Consider the following 8,062-nt stretch of genomic DNA (forward strand, 5'->3'; position numbering starts at 1 on the left):
CAGGCTTCGCTTGGACTATCCAATTGGCGCCACGTTGCGAAAAAAAGAAACGACTGGCGCGCTGTTGTTAACTCGGATATAATCGCGTAAGCGGTGTCTGCGCCAATTAAGAAGAAGAGAAGAAGATACACGTACGAAGAAAATTGAAAGGTTTCAATTTTTCTGTTGGTTGTTGCGACATGTATGTACATATGTCCGTTTATTGTACGCAATGCAGACAGAACCTCATACTTCGAAAGAATTCAGAGCGATAGGTAGTGCGCGCACAATGACTTTAACAGATAATGAGTCTTGGCGCGATTTTATCGAAGTGTTTAGAAATGAAAAAATATTATGGGAAGTAAAAAATGACAACTACAAAAATAAATCCTGTGAAGTATAGTCTTAACTTTTCAACGGCCAACGCAGAGTATTCAACCACAAGTCACACAAAATAGTTGAGAATTCGCAGAAATGAAACGAAAGAAAAATAATGCACAAGCATGCAAATATACATATGCGTATTGTACTTATTATATATTTATACTGTACTTATTGACTGAATTATTATATATTATTATTTGTATAAAACCTTGGAATTTATTCATTAAAATCACCACTCAGAAGCCGTTTTTTCCGTTGTAACCGGGCGATCGTCGAAGAAACATCATTTCTAATATGCCACAAGACAAAATTAGAAATGAAGTTCATAAACCTCACGCTGTCAGATAAAACGATATACATACCTCCTCATCGCGGGGACTAATACTTTCGATTTGCAAAGAGAGTAAATGAAGACTGACTACAGAAATGATCCTGTGAAGTGTAGTCTTAACGTACCAACTTTTTTTTTTTTTTTGAAGAGATGTTCGAAAGACACCCTGGCGGGTAGTGTCGGATTCGCTTGATGCGCCTATCGACTAACACCCCCCCACACTGGTTGCCAAACATATGGTTATGAACCTATAATGTATTTTTCGGGAAAAGGAGAAAGATTCAGTTGTGAGCGGTAGTGGCCGTCAAAAGAATCTGCCGCTAAAAAGCGAAGCTCGAATTTTTGGTTAGGTGGGAGCGGAAGGATTTGTCAGGATACATGGCCTTCTGAAATGGTCGGTTTTCTTGTATCTGAGAGTGGCAAGATAGTTGATGCTGGGGTTTGCGTGGGATGCTACGGACGCCCGGAGATTTGCAGCGTAGGAAATAGCTGCCGATTGGATGGAGGAAGATTTGTTTCCTCTAGGATCTGTTTGTTTCTAACATACCTCGGGAAATTAAGAGCTGATCTTAGTAGACGCATGTATGTGGCTTGAAGCCTTTACAGTTGTATGTGTGAGACCGAGCCCCAAATAGGGATGACGTAGGAGCAGATGCTTCTAATGATGGCATTAAAAGCTCGTTTTTTGATGCTTGTGGAAACGTGATTGCTGTGATTTGTTTCGCCCAGGTTAGCCGCCTGTCGAAGACAACACCGAGGTATCTCGCGGAAGGCTTCCATTTGATGGGGAACCAAGATTTTTGGTGGAATTCGCTTTCTCCGTGAAAAGAAGATTGCCTCTGATGTGGTTGTGTTGATATCGAATCTCCACAACCAGTACCAGTCGAAGACGGTGGGGATGAATTTATTGAGGGCGGATGTGCTGAAGTTGATTGTACGGGAGGCATATAAGAAGGCGACATCATCTGCATATTGAGCTGTGAGGATTTTCTCCTCGGTTGGGGTTGTGTAACAATAAATGTTGAACAGCACTGGGTAGAGTTTGGAGCCCTGAGGGACTACCGCCGTGATCGGGTGAGCTTCGGAGAGCTCACTATTCACCTGAGCAGTGATTTTCCGGTCAGACAAGAAGGATTTGACTAAGCCAATGAGGTACAGTGGGAAGTTTGCTTTATAAGCTTGTAAATAAGCAGGAGCAAAGGATGTGTTTTTGCCAGAGTTAGCCAGAGTTTGCGGATTTTGTTTTTCCTGGTATTGACCTTTGGATTTCCTCCGTCAGACCTGCGACCGCCTTATCAAGATCAGCTATGAAGTTGATTGGGGTGCAAGTAAAGGCGGTGGTTTCCAGCAAGAATTTCAGGTGGAGGAAATCGGTTTTGGTCTCTAACCGAAGAGAAAGTAGGCGATTTGTGAGCTCCAAGTAGACCGGAGAGTGGTCTGAACTAAGCTCCGGGAGAGTCTCTGTTGAGGGTCACGTTTTTAGTGAGAAATAAGTCCAAGGTGCTTGCTTGGAACCTGGGACTTGTGGGGTGGTAGGTCGGTTTGGAGGGAGCTTGGATGTTTAAGTTGTGTTGGAGAGACATTCTCCAGAGGGTTGATCCGTTAGCATTATTCATAGAACGGTTCCAAATCCTATATTTGGAATTGAAATCGCCTGTGATAATGGTAAAGGTGGAGGAGTTGAAGAGGGATGAAATGTTGAGAGCGCTTTTGTCAGGAGGGATATATACAGTGATGATCCTGTGCCTGCGTGAATTGAGGAATACGTCAATTCCTACAGTCTCGAGTGTTGAGGGGCCAGTGTTGGCAGCTGGGTGGTTGATATAGCTCTTCACACAGATGGCGACACCGCCCCCTTAGGAATCTGGGCGGTCGTTTCTGTAGATTGTGAAGTTCGGGATATAAAGGGATTTTTTGGGGTTTAGGTGAGTTTCGGTGATGCAAACGACATTGGCTAAATGGGTATCAGCCTTCACTTCTGCCCGTCAACATCATCCCACACATCTACGTATGCAACACTGATTCGCCACATTCCCCACACTCATCATCACTTTCCTCGCATCATCCACCACGCTCTAACACACACACAATGACATCACACACCATCACCTACTTTCGCCGAAGAAAAATACAAAAGGACGGACAACTTGTTAAAAATGGGCATTCTGGCCCTACGACATCGGCCTAATCGACACGATTCCTCTTTTTGGCGAACGTTTTTACCTGTTTTTTCTGCGAACATCACGTTAACTAATAATATTTTGTAACCTTTGTGAGGCGAAAATTTTAAATTTTACTGTGCGAGAATCCAATTTAAAAATTAAAGTTTATATTGTATATCATATATGTACATACCTATGTTGCGAAAATAAATAGAACGTTTACATTTATATTACCTTAAAAGTTTGCGAATCTCTTGGGTTAATTTCACATACACTTGTGTTTTGTAATTTTATAAGAAAATAAATTCAGAAGTTACTAACAACTTGAAGTGAAGTGAAAACGAATTTTTTAATCGCAATTTTGGAAAAAAAAATATAGATACGATGAGTGCGGAAAAAATAAAACATTACAGACATCAATGGATTTGTCTTCCATGAGCTGGATGAGCTCGGTCCGTTTGGGAGTGGAAAGCCCGTTGGCGTTCCAGTTTACGATCAACAGGGCACGGTTAGTTCCTGAAGACGGTGGACAAGAAGTCCCGAAAAAGCTTCTCTAAGTGAGCACTGTTTGGGACAGGATTGAGCATTGTATTTTTGGTTGCATTTTTGGCAACATCGGCGTATGAACGAGTTAGTCCTTGGGCTCGTGGTTGGGGTTGGGGTGGGGTGTGGTCTGTGCCGCGCGGTGGGTGCCTCTTCGTTACAGAGCCTTGGGAGTATTGTGGGCCTTTTTTGGAGGTCCGGGTTGGTGTTTTTTGGGGGCTTTAGGGCAACCCCGATAGGTGGCGCGATGTGGGCCCTTTCAGTGGATGCAGGTGGCCTTCGCGTTTTTTTGCTCTTTGAGAGCGCAAGATGCCGTGGTATGGGAGCGCAGGCCCAGGGAGCGTAACAGTAGTTCGCCGTGTGGGCGAAATTAAGGCAACGGAGGCATTGTGGTATGACCTTTGATTTTCGCTTTGCCTCTACTTTGACGATGAGGCCAGCGATTGCTTTCAGGCCAAAAATCGCTTTCGCTGCGGAGTGCGAAGGGTCAAGGTTGACCGTAATTAGGGGCCATATTTTTGGGCCCCTGCGCATGCGGTGAATGCTCTTCACCACTGGATTTTCATCCTCAATTCATTGAGGATGGTTTCGTCATCGAGACATTCGAGGACGCCTCTGATCACGACAATCAGGCCTTTGTCCTGATGGAGCTGATTTGTAGTGTAAGGGATTTCGTGCCTTTCCAGGGCAGAAGTAAGCTCCCGAAACCCGTCAACGGTTTCGGGGTAAACCAAAATGGCTTCTGAGAACACTTTGGCGGATCTGATTTTTATGTCTGCTTTGCGCAGACCGGAGCTCATCTTCTCCCACGATTCCTTCTTTAGGATTCGAATAGGAGGAGGGTTTCTCTCCTTAGGGGATGTTAGGTCCTCCCTCTCATTGAAGGAGGATGACGACAGGAAGTCGTCAATTGTTGGAGTTTCGGGGGGGATGTGGTGCGGCACCGCTTTTGTATTTCGCGTTTGGGGTTCTTCCGTTTGGGGTTTTCCCGTTTGGTGTCATCGGGTGGATCAATGCTCATTTGAGCATTTTCGGGAGAAGGGGAAGAGGTAGCGTCGTTGGAGTTGGTGTTAGCGTTCGGGGAATTGAAAGTTTTAAGCGGTAACCTCTACCTCGCTCAGGGAGGAAGGGATTGGGAAAATCATTGCTGAGTTGTCACAACTCGCAATGTTTCTCCCTTTAATGTTTTTAGTTTTAATTTTTTTACTCTTATCTGCACTGTGTTGTTCATTGCACTATTGTTGTATGCGAGCATACGGCCTTGCTAAGCTTTTGTGTTTGTGTTTAGTTGCGCTTCCTAACGTCCGTTCGCTTTGCTGTCTGCTGTTAGCCTGCTTAACTTATCAACGGCCAACGCAGAGTATTTCAACCAAAAGTCTCACAAAATAGTTGAGAAATCGCAGAAATTAAACAGAAACGAAAGAAAAACAAATAATGCACAAGAATCCAAGCATACATATGCGTACACATGTGAACCAACCAAAAATTGAAACATTGTTCTACAAAAACAAAAATTGTTCAAATAGCATAAGCATGGCAAGTGCTTTAAGTTCTCTGCTTCACTCTCATTCTGTCTCTCTCTCTCTCTCTCGCGTTAATTGTTCAACGCTGTTCCCTCTCCAATGAAGCGTTAAACATTTATCGCAACCTTTTCCGAAGTCGTACAAGAAATTAAGTGAATGAGAAGGTAATTGAGAGAATTTCAACTAATGGGACAGTCGATTGACAACGCAGAACGATACATGATATTGATATCATCGGCCTCAACACCCGCGCCGTTAGTTCTGCTTTCTCCAGACTGGAGAAGGAAGGAATGCAAATTGGTCTGGTAGTGAACGAGAGCAAGACGAAATATCTCCTGTCATCAAACAAACAGTCGTCACACTCCCGACTTGGCTCTCACGTCACTGTTGACAGTCATAACTTTCGTCTATTTAGGAACCAGTATTAACACCACCAACAATGTCAGCCTGGAAATCCATCGCAGGATTGCTCTTGCCAACAGGTGCTACTTCGGACTGAGTAGGCAATTGAAAAGTAAAGTCCTCTCTCGACGAATAAAAGCCAAACTCTATAAGTCGCTCATAATTCCCGTCCTGCTATATGGTGCAGAGGCTTGGACGATGACAGCAACCGATGAGTCGGCGTTGTTTTTAATTACTTTTGATTGTTAATTTCTTTGTAAATCTTTAAATAAAATATACCTTTTTCTGCATTGAGTTCAATAATGCGAAAACCAAAATGACTGCCCAATTTGAAGTGTCAAATTACCGAGAAAGCACGAACAAAAGGGAGTAAATTAAACCCACTTAGCAATAAATGTATGAAGTGAACGCGAAAAGGTGTTCAGTGCTAAAATAATGTGGATGGCGTAGCCGGTGTTGGACCGGCCAGGGTTATTTTTTAAAGCCCGGTGAAGCATTATTTTACAAATTTAAGTATAAAATAAATTAAGGCTTTATATTTCTTAACGATTTCAGTAATTTCAATATACCATCTTATATGTGTGCTGGGAAGCATAACGGTACTTTTCATATGTTTACCCATATTTAAAAATGTGCCGTTATGCAAAATACGTTTTCGGTGTTATTCGGCGTTATTGAAAATAAAAATATTATAATAAAACAATGTGCGAAATTGCAAATGGTGAGTAATAATAAAAAAAAAATGAAATGTGGAGTCGTGGGACACCAGGTAGAAACGAAGTTTCTTCGGATAATGTAGAATCGATACAATTTGCAAAAAAAAATTGTGTTTAATTTTATGTAGGTTGTCCTGATTTTTCTCTCAAATTTCGCTGATTAGTTTTTATTTAAGTACAGATAAGTATTAAGAAAACTCTACTGTCGTCCTACTGCCGTCGGCAAATATAGGAAATATTCAAGTCAGCGGGAACGACAACTGTCGGCCTGCAGTCGTGTAGTCGTGCAGCTGTCAAAATAACAGTGTCCATAAGAACGTCTGTATTTTAACATTTGACATTTGATTTTGACGTTCTATGTGTTCCGCACTTCACTCAAAACTAATTTGCATACACAATAATGTTACAGGTTTTCATGCCTAATTATTTTGCAAAACCTAAATGTAGGCTATAACTAGCGATCTTACAGTCTTTTTCTTACGGGTTATTTCCTCAAACCATTAACCAGCCTGCGCCAAAAAATATGCAACAATTCAACTCCCCATAAACGTACTTAGTGCAAGCACAATTCTCAAGTGGTGAACACAATGACTGCGACAGGCTGCAGCAGCACGACAGTGAACTGAAAATGGCTTTGTGCATCTTACTACATGAACATTCGTAAGAAGGCAGCAACATAACAATGGCCGGCATGTACACAAGACAACACAGCTGTCCATTTTGCATGTACACAATATCGTTGTGGCCATACTAATACCTTTCACTTCAACGAAATTTTAATATTTTGTTCAAAGTGAAATTTTTTATGCAAAAAATTAGTAAATAGGTAAATATTTTTGTTTTAAATTATCAATTGTTATTACAAATGATATAATAGAGCTATTTTATGTTTTTATTTGTAAAATAACGTCAAGTTTGTTAGAGCTGTAAACATTTTAAATTTTACATATTATTGGCATCACCACTCTACCTCCTCTTTCTATCTTCCATTCTACTGTCAACTTTATTGTCGTCCTACTGCCGTTGGCAAATATAGGAAATATTCAAGTTAGCGGTAACGCCGTCGTGCAGCTGTCAAAATAACAGTGTCCATAAGAACGTCTGTATTTTAATATTTGACAGATGTAGTTTGCAGTCTGTCTGTAATTTTTTTAGGAAAGCGGTCCACACGGTTTGAATGGAGCCTTATGCGTGTTGGCACCGAGCTGCGCACGCATGAACAAGGAGTCCGTTTTGCGGAGGAAAACGGCCTAATACCGAGCGAGCATATGTACCCTGTTCACAAGGTCCCAAACACTATACGGAAAGGGGGCCAATTTGGGTATTTTGTGTGAGACAGGGGCACGTGCACAAAAAAGCCACGTGTTTCAGTAACCATCGGGACATGGTTCGAAAATGTCCGCATCAGTGTCCCTCAGGTGTACTTTTTGATGTACTGCTTCGCGTGTCGTATGTCCCGCGAAGAAATATTGCGCGAGGACTATACAAATGACGGGAAAACCTTGTCATCTGCAACAATAACAGACAGGTATAGTTATTGCCGAGAGGCCGTGGTAATATACAAGATGGACCACCAATATGAACAAGGAAAAATTGGTTGTCCGGGAAAAATTGTTCAGATCGACGAGAGTAAATTTGGGCGGCGGAAGTACAACAAAGGTAATACGATTTCCTTATACAATGATTTTAACTCTAATAAGTTTTTGTTTTTACATTTTAGGCAGGCGCGTAGAGGGACACTGGGTTCTTGGGATGATTGAAGATGGTAGCGAGGGTTTATAAAAAGTTCGATCCTTCCTCTTTCCAATAAGAGGGCGTGATGGTAGCCCCCACCCGCTGTTTTTCTCCATAAACGATACTTAACCGGCGCGATATTAAACAATCCCCAATTAAAAGACAGCGGTTACGCTGGCTAGGTCATGTTGTCCGGATGGACGAAAACACTCCAGCTCTGAAAGTATTCGACGCAGTACCCGCCGGAGGAAGCAGAGGAAGAGGAAGACGTCCACTCAGTTGGAAGGA

The 8,062-nt window shown here is 42.3% G+C and overlaps 1 non-coding gene across 1 annotated transcript; it reads right to left on the reverse strand.

Annotated features, from left to right (window-relative positions):
* Positions 1-594: 594 nt before the first annotated feature.
* Positions 595-812, reverse strand: LOC126767596 (small nucleolar RNA U3). Its single transcript, XR_007669126.1, has one exon. It is a non-coding gene; the product is annotated as a small nucleolar RNA U3 (small nucleolar RNA).
* Between the last annotated feature and the right edge of the window lie 7,250 nt (positions 813-8,062).

This window comes from Bactrocera neohumeralis, unplaced genomic scaffold (genome assembly GCF_024586455.1).
Source record: "Bactrocera neohumeralis isolate Rockhampton unplaced genomic scaffold, APGP_CSIRO_Bneo_wtdbg2-racon-allhic-juicebox.fasta_v2 ctg998, whole genome shotgun sequence".
In the NCBI taxonomy this organism is placed as follows: Eukaryota; Metazoa; Arthropoda; class Insecta; order Diptera; family Tephritidae; genus Bactrocera; species Bactrocera neohumeralis.